This window comes from Bos grunniens, chromosome 22 (genome assembly GCF_055505025.1).
Source record: "Bos grunniens cultivar Pamir isolate PY7600 chromosome 22, Bosgru_T2T1.0, whole genome shotgun sequence".
Lineage (NCBI taxonomy): Eukaryota > Metazoa > Chordata > Mammalia > Artiodactyla > Bovidae > Bos > Bos grunniens.
Genome location: NC_141186.1, coordinates 13,613,618 through 13,634,757, shown reverse-complemented (window position 1 = coordinate 13,634,757; position 21,140 = coordinate 13,613,618). Strand labels below are relative to the sequence as shown.

The window sequence follows — 21,140 nt, the reverse complement described above, 5'->3', positions numbered from 1 at the left end:
ACGTCATTGGTGGGCGCGGTAACACAGAACTAGGGGCTGGTCCCTCCGCCCTTGTGCTCCAGCCGCTCAGGGGACTAGAGGTTGGGTGTCGCGGCACCCCTTAATCTACTCATATCTCGGCCTCTGGGCCCAGGTATGTGCTGTGTGCTAAGTCGCTTCAGTAGTGTCCGACTCTGCGACCCCATGGCTCCTCTGTCCATGGAATTTCCCAGGTAAGAATACTGGAGTAGCCATTTCCTCCTCCGGGGGATCGTCCAGACCCAAGAATCGAACCCGCGTCTCCTGCATTTGCAGGCGAATTCACCACTGGCCCACCTGGGAATCCGGTGCAAGCGGCTGAATGGTTCCAGTCATGAGGATTTCCCAGGAGGTGTACACTACTTGTAGTTGCCATTCCAGATAACAGGGACATTGCTCCAGATGTGCCCACGCGGCCTGGGCCCTGTGTCTACACCGCTGTGGGAGAATTGGAAATGGGAAGAGTAGTGCCCAGTATTTCAGTGGCCAAATGTGTACGGGTTGAGAACGTCAACCAGCTAGTTCCAGAAACCTGGCTGAACCACTCACTAACTGGGTTTGCCTGTTTCATTGTCTGTTATATGGGTATGATGGGGGTACCCCCCCCAAAGGGCTGCTGAAGTTTAATAATTAAATGAATTCACAGATTGGTACAGTGTTTACGGTGGTGTCTGGCACGAAATAAGTGCTTGTGAGTCTGTTGTTTTGTAACTGTGTTGTTTTTAGAGATACAAGTCCTGCTGGGACTCGAATCTGTAACACAGTTTAGGAAACAGCCATTAGCATTTATTCTTAGAGCCCCTTCCCACCATGTATCTGTATGTATGTTCCAGGCCCAACTTGGAGAAATTCAGCACCTCTGTCCAGAAAGGTTTTAATTACAAAGGCATCTTCAATTCGTGCAACTACATGACAGAGGGCCAGGATAGTAACTGAACAAGGAGTGGCTTCTCTCCTGTGGCCGCAGGTACTGTGGTGTCCAGGGACTTCTCCTTTGCTGTTTCAGATGCCCTATGATGGAACCTTTAGCGCTCAGTTGCTCAGTCATGTCTGACTCTTTGCGACCCCATGTACTGTAGCCTGCCAGGCTCCTCTGTCCATGGGATTTTCTAGGCAAGAATACTGGAGTGGGTTGCTGTTTCCTCCTCCAGGGAATCTTCGCAACCCAGGGATCAAACCCATGTCTCTTATGTCTCCTGCATTGGCAGGCAGATTCTTTACTGTTGCCACCTAGGAAGCCCTATGATGGGGGCCTTTCACACACTGTATACTCAGATTCTCCTGCAATTAAGCATCTGCTTCACATTGCTCCAGCCCAGCTCCCTTTTGTAATTACACATATAAATAGATACTGAAACCAAACAGAAACAGCTAGATGGCAACAGCAATCCAAAAGGAAAAACTAATAAATTTGTTGCAATCAATTCATATTCATTGTTGTGTTGCACTAGTCACTTAAACGGTCTTTGTATAATAACTAAGATTTATGAGACCTTAATATGTGCTAGAAACTATGCTAAGGCTTTATCAGCATCATTGCTTTTCATCTTCATTTCTTAGGTAAGTACTGTTACGTTCCCCGTTTTACAAGTGAGAATACTGAACCTAAAGAAGTTTAGATGTAATAAGAGGCCACAGAGCTAGGAAAGCTTATTAACCAACATCTGTACAGTTTCTCCTGGGAGCTGAAAAGCACTTTAAATACCATGGAAACATTACAGAGAATCCCTGCCTCAACAGCCCACTGCCTCTGCTGCACTACTCAGCCCTCCTGTGTTTCCCCAGCAATTGTCTGAACTGCCTGATGTCATGGTATTTGCAGTCCTCCTCCTGTCCCCCCTAGATTCATGCTCTACTCATCTACTATCCCAACAGCGTCTTCCAAAATCTTCTAAATTCTATGGCCCCCAAAGACAGGTGTGAATAAGTGGCACAGGAGACCTACCTGTTGGTAGACTTTGACTTTAGAAACTGATGTGGGTTTCTAGCCCCCAGAAAATTGTACTGACAGGTGCTTCCACTTCATGCAATTAAACGGATCTTCTGAAAATCATGTCCTCTCTGTAGACAAAGGTATCTCCCGCTGGGATAATCTCATCTCACCTCAAACCACGTTTCCTCAAGCACACCCCCACCTGGGTGGACACACATCCATGCCTGCCATAACTGCTTGTCAAAGGGGAAGCCAAGTCAGGCCAGAGTCTGGCACTGACTTCTCAGAGCGCTCATCTAAGAAAAGCTGTCAGGAAGCTAGCATTCCTGAAGCCCCACTGTGTGCCGTGTTCTTCACAATCATGACCTTAGCCTGCCAGCAACTCTCCAAGGTAGTTAGCTCTTACCCTCTTTGTACACATAAGGGAACTAAGGCTCAGGGCTTTCGGTGACTTGCCTGTGGTCATGCAGCTGGTAAGCAGTAGGAATTGGATTTGAACCCAGATATATTTGACTCAAAAACCTGTATGCTGTGGTAGATATATTTCCTCATCTTCCTCACATCAGTCTCTCCCCAGAGAAGAACTGTGGCTCCACTGGTGCCTGGCTATTTCCCTTTTCTCTCCCTTCTCTCCCCTTCTTCCCTTCACCCCTCCACCCCCCCTGCTGCTGCTGCTAAGTCGCTTCAGTCGTGTGCGACCCCACAGACGGCAGCCCACCAGGCTCTGCTGCCCCTGGGATTCTCCAGGCAAGAACACTGGAGTGGGTTCCACCCCCACTAGTGAGTTTTAATGTTGGAACGTGGGGATTGAGAGGTTCTAGATATGGGGAGTCAAGCCCGTCATTCCCTCGTTCATCCCACTGTGGGTTTGGGAGGCCATGTGATTATTTTTCAGATGACACCCGTGTTCTCTGCAGAGGCACAGATCGAAAAGAATTCATAAGAGGGTTTTCAGAGCGTGTGTTTGTGATGTGTTTGGTTGTATGCACAGCGTGCAGAATTTATGAGCATTTAGAAATCAGCGCCCATTGCAAAGCACCTTCAGTGCTTCTCCCAGATGCCAGTTCCCCGTGATGCCAAGGTGCCTCTGCCAAATCAGAGGACGTTTAGAACAAACACTCCATGGAATATCTGCAGAATAATGTGATAGGAAGAGGAGCAGCCCAGCCTCTGCCGCTGAACGCAGAGTCTAGCGTGCCTGCTGTGCCCTCTCTTCCTCTCCTTTTCCGAGTCTGGCTACTGAGATCTTTCTCGTGTGCGCTCAGGGATCCTGGAGGATGAGTCAGGCCCATGTGTCAGTGGTGCCATTGGTACAAAACTCAGAATATCCAAGACACACAGAGCCTTCCAATTTTAAGACTTGAGTATAAATCCTCCTAGGTTCAGTGGGATTTCCCTGGTGGTCCAGTGGTTAAAACGCTGGGTTTCCAATGCACAGGGGGTGGGTTCAGTCCTTGAAAGGGAACTAAGATCCTACATGCCACACAGCCAAAAATAAGTAACCAAATTCTAGTAGGTTCAATGAGACAAAATGGCTCAATGTATTCTTATGGCTGCACCATCTCTTTTGTTGGGTTTGGCCTGAATGGAACCTGCCTTGGAACCCAGGACAGTTTCTGAAAACAAATAGTGCTTAGGGAAGGTATAAATCTTTGAGGCGTGTAACTACAAAGAGCCTCTAAAGGTTTGTGGCAGGGTGAAAAGGCTTCTCTTACATCAGTCCTACTCTCTCACCACCACATTCAACCCACCAGGAGAAACCCTGGGAATTACAGAACACTTATCTGGCGCTGAGACCACACATTGTCAGTTAATTCCAGAAATCTCCAGAGTGCAACACGGAACGAGAAGGGATGGAATCCTAAGAACAGAGTTATAAGAGACAAGAAATGAAGGCAGCATTTTGTTTATGTAAGGAATAGTCATCTGTTTGTGTAAAACTGCAGGAAATGAATTCTCACCATGGTGAAGCATATTTGTTCTTAAACTGCCTTAGAAGGAAACAAGCAAAAATGCAGGCTGAAGCCCTTCCTTCGCTAACATTCTGTATTAGAGAAACAGAACGAACAGGGTGTGTGTGTACAGAGAGTCTAAGAAATTAGCTCATGCAGGGACTTCCCTAGCGGCCCAGTGTATAACCATGTGCCTGCCAATGCAGGGGACACAGGTTCAATCCCTGGTCTGGAAGATTTCACATGCTGCAGAGCAACTAAGCCTTTGCACCACAATTTCAGAAGTCCATCCTCAACCTGGAGCCCGTGCTTCACAACAAGAGAAACCACTGCAGTGAGAGCCCTCTCATAACAAAGAGTAGCCCCCATTAGCCACAACTAGCAACAAGACGCAGTGCAGCCCAAAATAAATAAATATAAACTGCATCTTAAAAAAGTTTTAAAGAAATGAGCTCATGCATATGTGTGTGTGTGTGAAAGTTGCTCAGTCGTGTCTGATTCTTTGCAGCCCCATGGACTATACAGTCCGTGGAATTCTCCAGGCCAGAATACTGGAGTGGGTAGCTGTTCCCTTCTCCAGGGGTCTTCCCAACCCAGGGATTGAACCCAGGTGTCCCACATTGCAGGCGGATTCTTTACCAGCTGAGCTACTAGGGAAGCCAGTGGAATATTACACAGCCACTGAAAGGAATGAAATAAGGTCATTTGTAGATATGTGGATGAACCTAGAGTCACTCATACAGAGTGAAGTAAGTCAGAAAGAGAAAAACAAATATTGCATATTATTGCTTTTATGTGGAATCTAAAAACATGGTACAGATTAACTTATTTTCAAGGCAGGGATAGAGATGCAGACGTAGAGAATAGACATTTGGACACGGGGCGGGAGTGAGGGGGGTGACTGAGATGAATTGAGAGATTAGGATTGACATATATATACACTACCATGTGTTAAATAAATAGCTAGTGGGAACTTGCTATTAATACAAAGCACAGGAAGCTCATCTCGGTGCTCTGTGATGACCTAAACGGGTGGGGTGGAATATGTGTATACGTATGGCTGATTCACGTCACTGTACAGCAGAAACTAACACAACGTTGTAAAGCAACTATATTCCAATAATAAAAAGAAAGAAAGAAATTGGTGCATGCAATTGTGGAGGCTTGGAAAGTCCAGAATCTGCAGGGCGGGCCCACAGCTGAAGACCCAGGGAAGAGCTGCGGTCTGAGTCCAGACGTGGTCAGCTGATAGGAATCCCTCTCCCCAGGCGCTCCGCCTTCTTCTCGTCAGCTCAACATTGCTACTGCCGTCCTTCTGCCCTACCGCGTGGTTCAGCAGACGAGACCATGTTCCCATCTCTGACAGAGCCAAGGGACCTGGTAGAAGCAAAAGTCCTTGCTGACAGCGAGCAGATGTCTGAGACTAGAGCGCTGGGGGTGGGTCGTCAGGGGATGAAGCACCCCAAGAACAACAGGACACATGGCTCTAAGGGGGACATAGCCCCCCAGAAACCTAGCAGTGAGGGCACCTGCGTGAGTGGCATCTGGACAAAGAGCACATCACCCAGTACATGCTATGCTCTACATTTATGGGATCACACTCTGTGTATGGCTCTATAACCATACAGTCAAAAATCATCTGGATCAGTTGACAGCTAACCAACCCTCAGACATGTGAGTGAGCCCAGCTAATGTCAGCACAGCCACCCAGCCAACCACCCCAGAGGCAGGGCAACAAATGCTCAGTGTGATAGAGGCCACTGCGGCTCTGTGACTGTGATGCTCATGATGCCGCATTTTCTGGCAACAAACTGTTACACCTACTTTCCAAGTCAAGGGATGGGCTGACAGATCGAACACTGACAGGGAAAGGCAGGTCCTATAATCCAGTGAGAGGCAGAGTGGAGTTTGTATTAAACTAGGAACCACACGCCCATCTAATGTGAACAGCTGGACTCAGTCCCAGCCAGTCACCCCAGCTGGAAATGTTGATTTGGTGCAGCTACATTAACTTTTTAAGAAAGGAGATTAAGGTTTCTGTGAAATGTATTATTTTATATGTTACCAATACATTGTATTTTCCTCCAAAAGTTGGGCAATAATAACAGAAATGCAAATTATACTGATACTTCTTGCCTTTCCAAAAGATTAGCAAAAATAAAAAAGCTCAAAAGTACACTCTTGAAACTAACTTCCAAAGTTAATGAAACTTTGGAAGAACCAGTACCTTTACATATTGCTAGAAGGAATACAGGGGTTTGCCAGGTGGCTCAGTGGGTAAACAATCTGCCTGCAATGCAGGAGACACCAGTTTGATTCCTGGGTCAGGAAAATCCCCTGGAGGAGGGCATGGCAACCCATGCCAGTGTTTTTGCCTGGAGAATCCCAGAGACAGAGGAGCCTGGTGGACTACAGTCCCTAGGGTGGCAAAGAGTCAGAGACAAAGTGACCGAACACACAGGCTTGCACACAGAAGGAATGCAAATGGAATAACCTGTATGGAAGAGAATTTGAAGATATTTAGCAAAATTATATATTCTTTTACCCTTTGATTCAGTAATCATACTTCTTGTAATCTATTTCAAATATATACTGGCAAATATAAAAGAGATATATGGAGCTTCCCTGGTGGCTCAGAGGTAAAGAATCCGCCTGCCAATGCAGGGGACATGGGTTTGATCCCTGGTCCAGGAGGATCCCACATCCCAAGGAACATCTAAGCCTGTGCACCACAGCTACTGACCCAGTGCTCTAGAGCCGTGAGCTGCAATTACTGAAGCCCATGGTCCCTAGAGCCCATGCTCTGCAACAAGAGAAACCACTGCAGTGAGAAGTCTGGACACCATAACTAAAGAGTAGCGCCTGCTCGCTGCAACTAGAGAAAGCCCACGCACAGCAACAAAGAGCCAGCGCAGCCGTAAATAAATCTTAAAAAATCACACTGCAGTCATAGATAAATCTTTCTTTAAAAAGAGAGAGGTGTACAAGGACACTCTATAAAAGCTAAGCCATAAAACAACTAAAATGCCACAATCTGGGACTGGCTGAATAAATTATGCACATCCTTATGACAGAGTAGTATATAACTATATTCTAATAATGAGTATCTCCATCTACTATGGAGTAATTTCCAAGATACATTGTTAAAGTGATTTTAAGTGCATAAAAATGTGTATACTACTATTTCTATAATAAAGGATATAAATATATACAGATTTAATTCTCTTTTTCCATGGACAAATAAACCACAAAAAGGTTTTAAGGGTTCTCTATAGGATAAAGAAAGGTATAGAGCGTATGAGACAAGGATAGATACAAACTAGACTTGCATATATTTTGGTTTCTATGTATGTCTTTGATACTGTGTGATTCAATTTTAAAATATTAATCCCAAAATATAAAAAAATAAATGAACCTAACTGTGTATCCATTTTGGTAGCAAAACTACACAAAGAGAAGCCATAAGAATTTGTGCTCCCCTAGTGGGATGCATCCTAAGTACAAAAAGGACTGTAGATGGTACCGATGAACCTGTCGGCAGGCCAGCAGTGGAGACACAGACGGAGAACAGAATTGTGGACACAGTGGGGGAGGAGGGGCGGATTGAGAGAGCAGCACGGAAACATATACATGACCGTACGTAAAACAGAGCCAGGGGGAATTTGTACGAAGCAGGGAGCTCACATCAGGTGCTCTGTGACAACCTACAAGCTTGGGACGGGTGGGAGGTGGGAGGAAGGTTCAAGAGAGAGGGGACATATGTATGCCTGTGGCTGATCATGTTGATGTGTGGCAGAGACCAATACAATATTGTAAACCAGCTATCCTCCAGCTTTAAAAAACAGCAACAGAGTAACTTTTCAGTAATGATATTACTGTGGTTCTGCTATTTTAGACTTGTCATTTGGGTAATGCAATGTCAGATAAAACTACTGAAAAATTACATGATATTTTATCATTCATGTTGTTTTTGAGAACAAAGATTCTGGCTGTGGGAAGAAGGAAATACAAGTATTAGAAGAACTGAGTAAAAATCATATAATCCAGAACCTTAAAAGGAAGCATAGGTTCAAATGCGTGATGTAATTTCATGATTGATTAGATAGCTAGCTAGATAGGTAGACAGATACAAAGACAGACAGGTACTTCCTGTTTCCCAGTTCTGTCCACTGGAAACTGACAGTGCTGATCGCAGTGAGCACCCATAGCAGGCTCTCTATGGGCCATTTCTCATGAAAAGGAACCAGTGCTGCCTAGACAAATAGAACTCCCAGTGGCCAAAGATGGGACAGTCTGAGCATGGGTAATAATAATAGTGAAGATAAGTAATAAAATGAATCATGATAATCTTTGCAAATGAATTCAAACATGTCAGCTATGATTAAATCCATGGATTCATAAAGATGCTTTAATAAGACAGTTGGGAAAACGTGAATTATGATGGCTACTCCATAATGTTAAGGAATCTAGGAGCAAAAATGGTAATTGAAGCTACGTTTTTAAAATAATTCTTATATTTAAAAGATGCATACAGCCAATTCTTAATATTCACAGGTTCTATATTTGTGGATTTCTATACTCAGAAAATTCACTAGTAACCCCAAAATCAATACCCTGGGTGTTTTTGTGGTCATTCACAGACGTGTGAAGAATGGCAAAAGCCTTGAGTCACCCACTCTGCATATTCCTAGATGAGGTTGATCAAGGGGACTCTGCCTTCATTCATCCTTTAGGCTATACACAAATGCCTTTTTTGTAGTTTTATTTAATGTCACTCTGTTCACACTTTTGTGCCACTTTTTGTTAGTAATTTCACCACTTAGGATGGCTCATTGCATTTATGTCCTGAAATGCAATCCAGTGTTCCTAAAAGCAAGAAGGCTGTGATGCGCCTTATGGAGAAAATACGTCTGTTAGATAAACTTAATTCAGGCATGAGTTATGATACTGTTGGCCATGAGTTCAGTATTAATGAACCAATGATGTATATGAAATAACTTGTCTCTAAAATAAAACACACATAAAATAAGGTCATGTTTTTATTAGGTGATGAAACTATGGCCAGAGTCTCACAGAAACCTACTCCTGCATTTCCCCTGAGAGAAAGGATTCTTCTATATTTGCTAATTCAGTGTTCACAGTGACTTTATGGAACTTAACTACCACAGATCACTCCATGGCAAACAGATGGGGAAAAAATGCAAACAGTGACAAACTTTATTTTCTTGGGCTCCAGAATCATTGTGGATAGTGACTGCAGCCATGAAATTAAAAGACACTTGCTCCTTAGAAGAAAAACTATGACAAACCTAGACAGTGTATTAAAAAGCAGAGACATCACTTTGCCAACAAAGGTCCATACAGTCAAAACTATGGCTTTTCCAGTAGTCATGTACGGATGTGAGAGCTGGACTATATAGAAAGCTGAGCACCAAAGAATTGATGTATTTGAACTGTGGTGTTGGATAAAACTCTTGAGAGTCCCTTGGACAGCAAGGAGATCCAACCAGTCCATCCTAAAGGAAATCAGTCCTGAACATTCATTGGAAGGACTGATGCTGAAGCTGAAACTCCAATACTTTGACCACCTGATGGGAAGAACTGACTCATTTGAAAAGACCCTGATGCTGGGAAAGATTGAAGGCGGGAGAAGGGGACGACAGAGGATGAGATGGTTGGATGGCATCACCGACTCAATGGACATGAGTTTGAGTAGAATCCGGGAGTTGGTGATGGACAGGGAGGCCTGGTGTGCTGCAGTCCATGGGGTCACAAAGAGTCAGACACGACTGAGCAACTGAACTGAACTGATATTCTCCCAATAAGATGGACCAATGAGCATATTTAACCTGAGCTATGGACCTCCAGTTGTCTATATACCAGCAATGGCCTTGCCAGACAGAGCCATCCATGGGCTCTTTGCTGAGAGCCAGGCCTTAACCTTCAAATATGTGGCCTCATTTACCCATGTGAAGTACCTCCAAGAGGAAATACAAGTTTATCTCAATTCTTCACCCACTAAATTTTGCCCAAGAAATTAAAAGGAACTATTAATGATACAAAGGGGTTTCTCATGAGGCTTGGTGATAAAGAACCCACCTGCACCACAGGAGACTCAGGAGACTCGGGTTCGATCTCTGGATTGGGAAGACTCCCGGAGGAGGAAATGGCAACTCACTCGTATTCTTGCCTGGAGAATTCCATGGATAGAGGAGCCTGGTGGGCTACAGTCCATGGGGTTGCAAAGAGTTGAACACAACTCAGCTCAGCACAGCACAGCAGTGATATAATCATCATTATAAAAATCTTTTTAAATAGGCATTTGCTATTAATATACCACTTGGGGGCCCTCCTGCATTGAATGGTATTGAGGACTGTCTCTAAAAAACAGCCTTTTCAATTCGGGTCGGCTGGTGTTCCCTGAAGGTCTCTGCCAGCTTGTTTCTCAATGTCTCCATAACGTACCTGGGTTTCGAAGTAAGTAGAAAGTCAAACGAGGAGGATATTAACTAGACGGGGAGAAGATGCAGTGTGGGCTTTTTGCTTTTCTGGTTGGGACGGAAACCCAGAAGGAAGACAGTTGTGCTGTCTTCCACAACACAGCTCCTCCTGATGAGGAGCACCACAGAGAAGGTGCTGTGAATGGGGCTCACAAGATGACTCAGGAGCTCTGAACACCACATCCAGAAATGACAGTGCCTAAAGGCCACTTGCTATGTGTTTCTTGCGTTAAGACTGTAAAGTGGACTCCTTGAAACCCCTGAGAAGCCCTCCCTAGTGTGTCGTCAGCTAGAACCACAGCACACTGCCATGCCCTGGCTGGTAAAAAGAGGGGTGTAAGCCCAGCATGATCAGCTTGGACCAAGCAGCATTTCCCCTTTGGGGATGCCCCTGCTACACATGGCTAGTGGAAGGAGGGAAATGCTGAACAAAATCCAGAAGAGGAACAAACGGATTGGTTGTTTCGTGGGCAAACGACAGCAGCTGCCACGTACGTTTACATTGCTCTTCACAGGGTTGTTTTTAGATCTGTTGAGTTCTGATGGTGATCATTGAGGATGTAATTTTTACATCTCACTATACTCCATTGTTTTCCCAATATATCACAAATTTTGACTATAAAAATGCAATGTTTACTTATCATGACTAAATATCATTACCTGATAAGTCATGGTGTGTTTTATGATTACCTTTTCTTTCTTTATTAAATTTTTGGCTTTTCCTGTACTTCATAGTTGCCTGGATTTTTTTTGTTTTGAAATTTGCTTTGTTTTGTATTGCCCCTTATTTTTTTTCCCCAAATTCTCCTACAGATTTGTGAAACAATAATTTTATGAACACTCAAACACTTCCCAGTAATCTATCAGTCCCCATTTGTTTTTGTTTTTGTTTTCAGATCTCTCTCCCGGCATGCTTCAACCTTCTGTTCCAGTCTGGACTGATTACTGTTGCCTTCTTGGGGCTTCCTTTTCTCCTTCTCCTGTGCAGGATTTCCAATTTCCTAGATCATCTGTAGTTTTTTTCTACATTGCTTCCTTATTTTTCTGAAGCACATCTTGTAACATGATGGTTAAACTATTTGGTCCTTGGATGTCTGAAAACATGTTTATATTACTTTTTTTATATTTCTAACTTATAGAATAGTTCTAAGAATAAGAATAGTTACATGAAACTTGTGTTACCTTTTACACACATTGACCTGTTACTAGCATTTTGTTCCATATTCTTTAATATCTGCTTTTTCTTTTTCTGTCTCTCCTCTTTCTCTCTCATGGATGGATGGATGGAGGGAGGGAAGGAGGGGTAGATGGATGGAGAGAGATTATCATTTTCTCTGAAATATTTAAGAGTAATATTCATACAGTGTGAAGATTCCTTAAAAAACTGGAAATAGAACTGCCATATGACCCAGAAATACCACTGCTGGGCATACACACCGAGGAAACCAGAATTGAAAGAGACACGTGTACCCCAATGTTCACTGCAGCACTGTTTACAATAGCTGGAACATGGAAGCAACCTAGATGTCCACGGGCAGACAAATGGATAAGAAAGCTGTGGTACATATACACAATGGAATATTACTCAGCTATTAAAAAGAACACATTTGAATCAGTCCTCATGAGGTGGATGAAACTGGAGCCTATTATACAGAGTGAAGTAATTCAGAAAGAAAAAGACCAATTACAGTATATTAATGCATATATATGGAATTTAGAAAGATGGTAACAATGACCCTATAGAGACAGCAAAAGAGACACAGATATAAATAACAAACTTTCAGACTCAGGGAGAAGGCGAGGGTGGGATGATTTGAGAGAATAACATTGAAACATGTATATTACCACATGTGAAATAGATCACCAGCCCAAGTTCGATGCGTGAAACTGGGGACTCAAAGCCGGTGCACTGGGGCAACCCAGAGGGATGGGATGGGGATGGAGGAGGGAGGGGGTTCAGGATGGGGGACACATGTATACCCATGGCTGATTCATGTCAGTGTATGGCAAAAACCACTACAATGTTGTAAAGTAATTAGCCTCCAATTAAATAATTTTAAAAAGTAATATTCATACATCATGGCCCTTTATCCATAAATATTTCAGTGTGTATATTTCCTTAAAATATTCTTACATAATAACAATACTGTTAACCTTTAGTAAATTTAATATTGATCCAGTTTGGATCTAATCTATTGTCTATATTTTAATGTTGCAATAATGTCCTTTATAGCAGTTTATTTTTCCTTCAATAGACCATCCACTCAGGTATTGCATTTAGCATCATATCTCTTTAGTCACACTTAATCTGGAATACCTGCTCAGCCTTTGTCTTTTATGACACATTTTAAAAGAACACGGAATCACCTTTTTGAATAGAAATACACCATACTGGGTTTGCCTGGTTATTCCCCATGATTAGATTTGGGATAATCATCCCTTACTAGGATACTCACAAGTGATGTGCTTTTCTCAGGGCATCACGTATGAAGGATACAATTTCCAAATTCCCCTCTTTGGTGGTGTTAATTTTGATAATACAGTCAAGGTGCTGTGCAATTTGTAAATACTTTGTGATTTCTCTTGCAACAAATAAGCTTCCATGGGGAAACATTGAAGATTAAACAAATATTCTGATCCTCATTAAATTTCCCCCTAGACTGAGCATCCATTGATTCTTACCTGAACCAATCTTTATTATAATGGTCAGAAAGTGATTTACAGCTTCAGTACTCTCAGTACATTTATAGTTAGCACTTAGCATTCTACTTCATTAATTTACTTTTGATGGATAGTTTGGCTAGGGATGGAATTCTAGGTTGAAAATAATTTTCTTCAGAATTTTTAAGGCACTGTCCACTCTCTTGGAGCATCCCATGATGCTACTGAGAAGTCTCGCGCCATTCCGATTCCACTTCCTCGATGTATGTGATCTGTTCCCCACTCCCACACACCCGCAGAAGCTCTTAATTAGGTTCTTTTACTCCTTGGTGTTCTGACAGTGCATAATGATGTGCCTGGAATTAGAATATTGTTGTCCTTTTTTCCTGGAGGCCTAACCCCCACAGTATTTAATCGTTCTACTCAATTCAAACAGGCTGTTGCCTAGGACAGGCGTACAACTCTCTTCCCATCCCTTCACTACTCTGTGAATATTGGATCCTCCATTTCCTGAGCTCTAAATATTTCTTTTTGGTTTACTCCCTTACTTTCCTGAATCCTCTAGTAACATACCTCAAGCACAATGGTAATGAGGGAACATGTTGCTGAGTAACCGGGGAGAGACTAATAACCCACAGAGACAAACAGAGAACCTGCACACGAGGCTGCCCACGGCATGACTGTCTCCAGCGTCCCTTGGACAGCAGCACCAATGCTGGCTTTCTCAACGTGAAAAGCAGGGCCATTTATGATTTATAGAGCAGCTCTGGGAAAATAATAAGAGCGAAACAGAAGAACAGAAGGTGTAAAAGGGGCGGGTCCCCCTGGCCCACTGGCATTGCAGTGAGCCCTCCCCTTCCCTGTGCAACAGAAGCCCAAATTCTGGCTGAAGGAAGAGGGTTCTTTGCAACAAGGCATTAGTCTATCACTCCTGGCCTGCTGGCTTTCCAGTTAAAGTCATTATTCCTTGCCCCAACGACTCACCTTTCAATTTATTGGCCTTGTACAGTGAGCAGGACAAGCTTGGGCTAGGTATCAAAGAGGCCTTTAATTTTACAGAAATATTCCACTCCTTTGAAATGGAATGAGGTAAAAAATAATAAATCATAATTGTGTCAATCACATATGTACTAGATGTTCATCTAAGTATTTAGAGAGATTCAAAATGGAAATATCCTAAACATTCAATAATAAGATATTAGTTCCAGGAAGAAGAGAAATCCATGCAGTGCAATATCACGTGATACTACAGATGATTTGTTTACTAGGACACATACATTGTGTTCTGCTAACTGAACTCTGTGACAGAGTATGCATAACTATAATTCATGCATGCATGCACATTCACTGTGTGTGTTTGTATATTCACCAAAGCATTAAAAGTGGTGAAATTCAGGCCTAGGTGTTTTTCCAGGCAAGATTTTTGCTCCAAAGCATATATTTCTAATTAGGAAAAAAAAAAAAAAGAAATTTAAAAGCCACTTTATATGGTCAAGAGCTTAAAAGTGGAGATAATGTAGGCACCTCTTCTTAACCGCTCATAAAATCATTAGGCATCTGGACTTGCCTGCTGGTCCAGTGGTTAAGAGTCCGTCTTGCAATGGTTCACAGGTTCAGTCCCTGGTTGGGGAACTGTGATCCCACATGTCTCGGAGTAACTAAGCCCTCCAGCTGCAAGTAGAGATTCTGTGCACCACAGCGAAAGATCCCACTTGAAGCAATGAAGATTGGTATAGTATGCCTTGACTAAGACTCAATGCAGTCAAATAAATAAATATTAAAAAAATAATAATTAGGCATCTTGTTTATGGAAAATGAGACAGCTGAAAAGGTACAAGAAAACTGCCCTGGTCCCAGAACAGTGGCTATGAAGAAAACCTTCTTAGGAACAGACACAATTGGCTTCATATTTTTGCTGCCTATACCTTTGAGACTCATTATTTGCACTTTTATTGACAGAATCTAATGAACTTCACTCGTTCCTTAGATAACCAATTTGCTAATAGTCACTGAAGAACAAATTATAACTAAACTGCTAAGATTGCCGGCAAAACAAGGGCAAGAAGAAAATTCATCTATCCCATGTATTTATTTGATACACTTTATACCTGAGACTGCTTTTCTTACAAAGTAAAGATTACAGCTGAAAGTGGGCATTGATACATTTCAGTTCTGTCTCTAGTCACTGTCCTGAAGCAAGGCCATTTACCATTTCTGGAGTTTTTTAAAATACAAACCTGACATAGAAAAATCTAACTTTCAGTGCATTGTGCTTAAATGTTAAATGGTAAACAGCACCAGTAAAGTAGATATTTTTCTCATTATTAAAATCCAAGGGGAATTCCCTGGTGGTCTGGTAGTTAGGACTCTCCACTTCCACTGCTAGGGGCCAGGGTTCGGTCCCAGGTTGGGAAACTGAATCCCATAAGCCACAGGTCATGACTAAAACAATTCAAAGTGTCCTTAGGAAGGTGGTAATGGGGTAAATTGAAAATTGTGGCCAACTGAAATTTCCTGTAACAGTCCTGGTAGCTCAGACAGTAAAGAGTCTGCCTGCAATGCAGGAGACCTGGGTTCAATCCCTGGGTCAGGTAGATCCCCTGGGGAAGGAAATGGAAACCCACTCCAGTATTCTTGCCTGGAAAATCTCATGGACGGAGGAGTCTGGCAGGTTACACCCTGCGGGATCACAAAGAGTCCGACAGGACTGAGCAACTAACACACATTGTAACTAGTGAGGCGAAATATTTTGGTAGAAATAACAATCATTACTGATTCATTTATGAGAAATAGATGAGCCAGCCCTACAACTGGGCTTCTTGTAATAGAAGTTTCAAAATATTTTCTTTAAGCAAGATATTCTTTTATATATTAGCTAGCTTTTAAGATAATATGACTTGGGGCCTTCCTTGGTGGCACAATGGTTAAGCATCTACCTGCTAATGAAGAGGACACAGGTTTGATCCCTGCATCCGGTCCCATCACTTCATGGGAAATAGATGGGGAAACAGTGGAAACAGTGTCAGACTTTATTTTTTGGGGCTCCAAAATCACTGCAGATGGTGACTGCAGCCATGAAATTAAAAGACGCTTACTCCTTGGAAGGAAAGTTATGACCAACCTAGATAGCATATTCAAAAGCAGAGACATTACTTTGCCAACAAAGGTCCGTCTAGTCAATGCTATGGTTTTTCCTGTGGTCATGTATGGATGTGAGAGTTGGACTGTGAAGAAAGCTGAGCGCTGAAGAATTGATGCTTTTGAGCTGTGGTGTTGGAGAAGACTCTTGAGAGTCCCTTCGACTGCCAGGAGATCCAACCAATCCATTCTGAAGGAGATCAGCCCTGGGATTTCTTTGGAAGGAATGATGCTGAAGCTGAAACTCCAGTACTTTGGCCACCTCATGTGAAGAGCTGACTCACTGGAAAAGACTCTGATGCTGGGAGGGATTGGGGGCAGGAGGAGAAGGGGACGCCAGAGGATGAGATGGCTGGATGGCATCACTGACTCGATGGACTTGAGTCTGAGTGAACTCCGGGAGTTTGTGATGGACAGGGAGGCCTGGAATGCTATGATTCATGGGGTCACAAAGAGTCGGACACGATTGAGCGACTGAACTGAACTGAACTGGGAAGATCACAGATGCCGCATGGCAACCAAGCCCATACGTCACAGTTACAGAGCCAGGGCTCTAGAGCCTGCGAGATGGAGCTACTGAAGTCTGAGAGCCTATAGCCCCTGCTCCACCCCAGTGAGGCCGCTGCAATGAGAAGCCTGTGTGCCGCAACAAGAGTAGCCTCCACTCGCTGCAACTAGAGAAAAGCCAGACTACAGCAATGGAGACCTAGCACAGCTATAAACAAATCTTAAAAAAATTAATAAGACAATATGATTTTTACCTTAAAGCAAATCATATAACTTCTTTCTGAACAGCCATAAAATAAGCTTTTTGTACTGATCTACTTATAGAAGTGTAAAAAGACCACATTTTGTAAAGCACTTTGAGAATCTTTAATTCAAGATATTTTAGAAACAAAATATCTACTATTGCTTTCAGAAAACAAATAGGGCAAAGGTGGGGAGTGCTGGACCACTGAGGGGCAGCATTTGGGACTGGGTTCCTGGAACGTGGGACAGAACGAAAGAAGTAGTAAGAGGAGAAGAGAGGAGGAAGAAGAGGAGAGGAAGTATGTTTCCTCAGCCTGTGCCACTGATGCTGATCACTCTATACTTTCTCTATAATTCTGTACTTTGTATAAATGTGTGTAACTGTGTATAAAATGTGTCTATTTCTAAACACTCTATTGCTGTTTTAACTCACATAAATCATATTACAGTGTATGTTAAGTTTAGGTCAGCTTTGTTTTTGCTTTTGTTGTTTTTCATTATCAATATATTTAATATCTGGTAGCACAAAATCAGCCAACTTCTTCAAAAATGTCTTAGCTATTCTTTGTCCTTTGCTCTTCTGTATAAATTCTAGAATCAATTTGTGAGGTTCCACACGTACACACATGCACGCACACACAGACAACTTCCCTTGTAAATTTTGATTGGAATTACTTTTAACATAAAAATTCACTTGGCAAAAATTGAAATCTGGATATTGACCTTCCCTACCCATGAATATAGTGTATTCTTCAGAGATTTTGGTCATTTTCTATGCCTGAAATGAATATTTGATATTTTATAAAAGCTGCTCCAAATGTTTTGAAAATCCTTTCCCTTTTTTTTTTAGGACTGCTCCACCTTATAAATCTCACTTATGAGGCAGAATTCAAAACTATTTCCCAGAAGCCCTTGCTCCTTAGATGTACACATACAACCAATTTCCATTGAGCAGGTACAACTTGGAAGATGGAAATAAAGGTCATGAGACCCTATAGTCAGGATCCTTAAATGGATGTGGATGCACCTGGTTTTTCTCAGCGCATGTAGCAAGCCTCCTGGAGGTCTAGCCCCTCTCTTCGGTGTGGTGAGGGTGCCAGTCCAGCAGCAGGCACCAGCAGCTGCTGGGTTTCCACTGGAGCCTGTTGGTGCTGTCCTTGGTCCCTTTTCTGAGCATGCCTATGTGACAGCCCAGCTTGGTTCCTTTCTGGGAATTCTGTAAGCTACCTAGTGGTTTGTAGCAAATCCCTTTCTGCTTAAACATGTTAAAATAGATTCTGGGGAATTCACTGATGGTCCTGTGGACAGGACTTTGCACTTTCACTGCTGTGGGCCCAGGTTCAATTCCTGGTTGGGGAACTAAGATCCTATAAACCACACAATGTGACCAAAAAAAAAAAAAATGTCTGCAACCGCACACTGACCGGGAATTAGGAAGTAGAAGCGGGCTGCTGAACGGGACAGAGCTGCCTTAGGACATGAGATGAGAAGTGGGTGGGAGAAGGTCAGATGTTAGAAATTGAAAAGGAGAAGAAATGAGGAAGGGTCCCACCTGTGTCTCCTCACTCTGGCACCAGGGCTGAAGGCACAGCCACTTCCTGGAGCTCAGTTATCCCAGCAGAGAGCACAATCTATCAGCTGAGGCTGGTGACGACCGGGCAGGAGGGTCTGGGAGGTTTGTGAGAGGAGGTACAGAGCAGTAGGCCAGGAAAATGAAGGGAACCCTGGAGATACAGTATGATGTAGGAGGCATTAAGGGCCTACTTGAAGTTACTTATCATGAACCTCAAGCAGGATAATTCCACATGACAATGTGCTTTTCCCTGACCACTTTTGGTAGCATGGACGCAGGCACAAAGAAGGCAAAGAACTGCATTTAGTCAGAGATGGGGTCCTGCCAACTGTGTCTATACCAAAGCCAGAAAAGGGCAAGTCCATTAAAGGAGAATGTAGAGGAACTGTTCTAATAACTGACCATGGACTTTAAGCAGGATAAAGAAAGAACAGGCATGAAGAAAGTGAAGAGCAGTGAAAGAGGGGAACAGTGGGAGCTGAAGGACTGTTAGCATCAGGATTCTAAAAGGAAGAAATTAGAAAGACAGGTCAAGATATTTAAAGTGCTGAGGTTACAGAGGGGTGAAGTTTTATATCATGAAGAGGTCTAGGATATGATCAAGGAGTGGTTCAGGAAAAATGAAAGGGTAAGAAAGAAAATGAGAGGTGAGCTGTTGGAAGGCTCATCCACTGAAAACACCAAGAATTAAGATTAATGTTGAGCAGAGTGACAGCAGGTGATGAGCTAACATCTTCAAGGAACAAAGGGCATGTGACCCAGAGGTTCCAGCCTGATGACAGGATTCAAAGGTGGAGGTTTTGGGGCAAAGTGAGAGGTGGAGTGGCCTGAAACTTTCACAGAGAAAGAGGACCCAGAATATGTGATGTGAGGGATGGTGCTGGGGAAGCAGCATCCTCAAGAGATGAGCAGGTTTTGGTTACAAGGGGAAGGACTTAACATTTATTGTTGTTCCCCGACACCAAAAATTCCTGCTACACTGCTCCCAGGGAGAGAGGGGTGGGGAAGTGACATGGAATCTCAGTGTTTCTTAAAGACTTTTAGTTGATTTTCCTGTTCTTCACCCCACCAGCATCACCTACACTTCCAGAAAAGAGAAAGTGTTAGTCGCAAAGTCATGTCCAATTCTTTGCAGCCCCATGAACTGTACAGTCCGCCAGGCTTCTCTGTCCATAGGATGTCCAGGCAAGAACACTGGAGTCGGTAGCCATTGCCTTCTCCAGGGGATCTTCCCCACCCTGGGATCCAACCCAGGTCTCGTGTGTTGCCAGCAGACTTTCAGAAGTTACCCGAATCTTTAACCTTTTCTGCCACATGGAGGCACTGCTCAGCTTCCCGCAACATGGTTTAGGATTTACTTTTCTTAGCTGTACTTAGTCATAACTCCTTCACCTAATTTCGAGTTTCCAAAATGTTATAATTAGCTTATTTTCACTGTTCTTCTGAGTTTATGCTTTTTAATTTTTAATCTCTTTCTCAATGGGGTTTCAGGAGGGTGTGAATGCTATGTTCAATGGCCATCTTAACAAAGTCTGTTGTATCTTATTTCTGCTAAGTTTACTGGGGAAAAGGTCTATATTTGGTTTTAGTTTTGGGGTAATTATTTTGGTTCCCACGACTACCACCATCCCCAACTCTGAACTGCAAGCCTTCAAACTTCCCAGGTGGATCAGTGGTAAAGAATCTGCCTGCAATGCAGGAGACCTGGGTTCGATCCCTGGGTCAGGAAGGTCCCCTGGACAAGGAAATGGCAACCCACTCCAGTATTCTTGGTGGAAAATCCCATGGACAAAGGAGCCTGGCGGGCTACAGTTCACGGGGCTGCAAAGAGTCAGAACACGACTCAGTGACTTTTCACACAAAGAATGCATCCAAGACTGTAAAGCTTATTCCAAGCCCCACCTTCTGCCACATGCCATAGACCATGCTACATCTCATCCTTCTGCTGTTCGGTCCCACTCATCTGCAGCATCCACTCTGTGTTCTCTTTAACCCAAGAGCTATTTTTAAAGTGTATTAACTTTATATAAGAAAAAATATTTTCTCACTCTTTCAGTGAACATGCAAGTAAGCCACAAAAACAGCAAAAAGTAGCCACTGTCCACCTCAGGCACTTCCTGGCAGGTGAGAACTCAGGACTCTCCACAGGCCACATCACATCTCTTTCCCCTTCCCTTTTCTTCCTTATGGACCAGTTCCACTTGCTTTTCTCTCTCCTTCTAAAGTGACACCACCCAAACTATTTTTAGAGGTCTCTTTCCTGAAGACCACTGAGTTAACAGGGCAAGCCCTTTATCAATGTACAGCCCCAGACATCTTCTGCTCAAGGCAGCTCTCTCAAAGCATGGTCCACACTAAAGGTCTGGGCATCACCATGGATATCCACAGACACTTTGCTGTAGAACAGAAACTAACACAACATTGTAAATCAACTATACTCTCATAAAACATGTTTTAAAAATCAGAATCTCTGAGAGTTAGGCCAGAAAATTACTCTTTCTATACCAGGTTATCGAGACACACGGTAAAGTTTAAGAAGCACTAATGGCAATGGAGAAACATGTAGATAGAAAAACAACTTTAAAAAATGTATGGCCCCTTCCATAAACATTTAA

General features: G+C 43.1%; 1 long non-coding RNA gene across 3 annotated transcripts in view; it reads left to right on the top strand.

Moving 5' to 3' along the window:
• Positions 1 to 5: 5 nt before the first annotated feature.
• LOC147348083 (uncharacterized) overlaps positions 6 to 21,140 on the top strand; it is a 25,695-nt gene continuing 4,560 nt past the window's right edge. The window contains exons 1-3 of one of the 3 annotated variants that reach the window (XR_015150969.1): positions 6 to 212; positions 852 to 985; positions 8,950 to 11,130. This is a non-coding gene — a long non-coding RNA (uncharacterized LOC147348083). Of the gene's footprint in view, positions 213 to 851; positions 986 to 8,949; positions 11,131 to 21,140 lie in introns of those variants that run through there. The other 2 variants (XR_015150968.1, XR_015150967.1) reach the window with 2 other exon arrangements.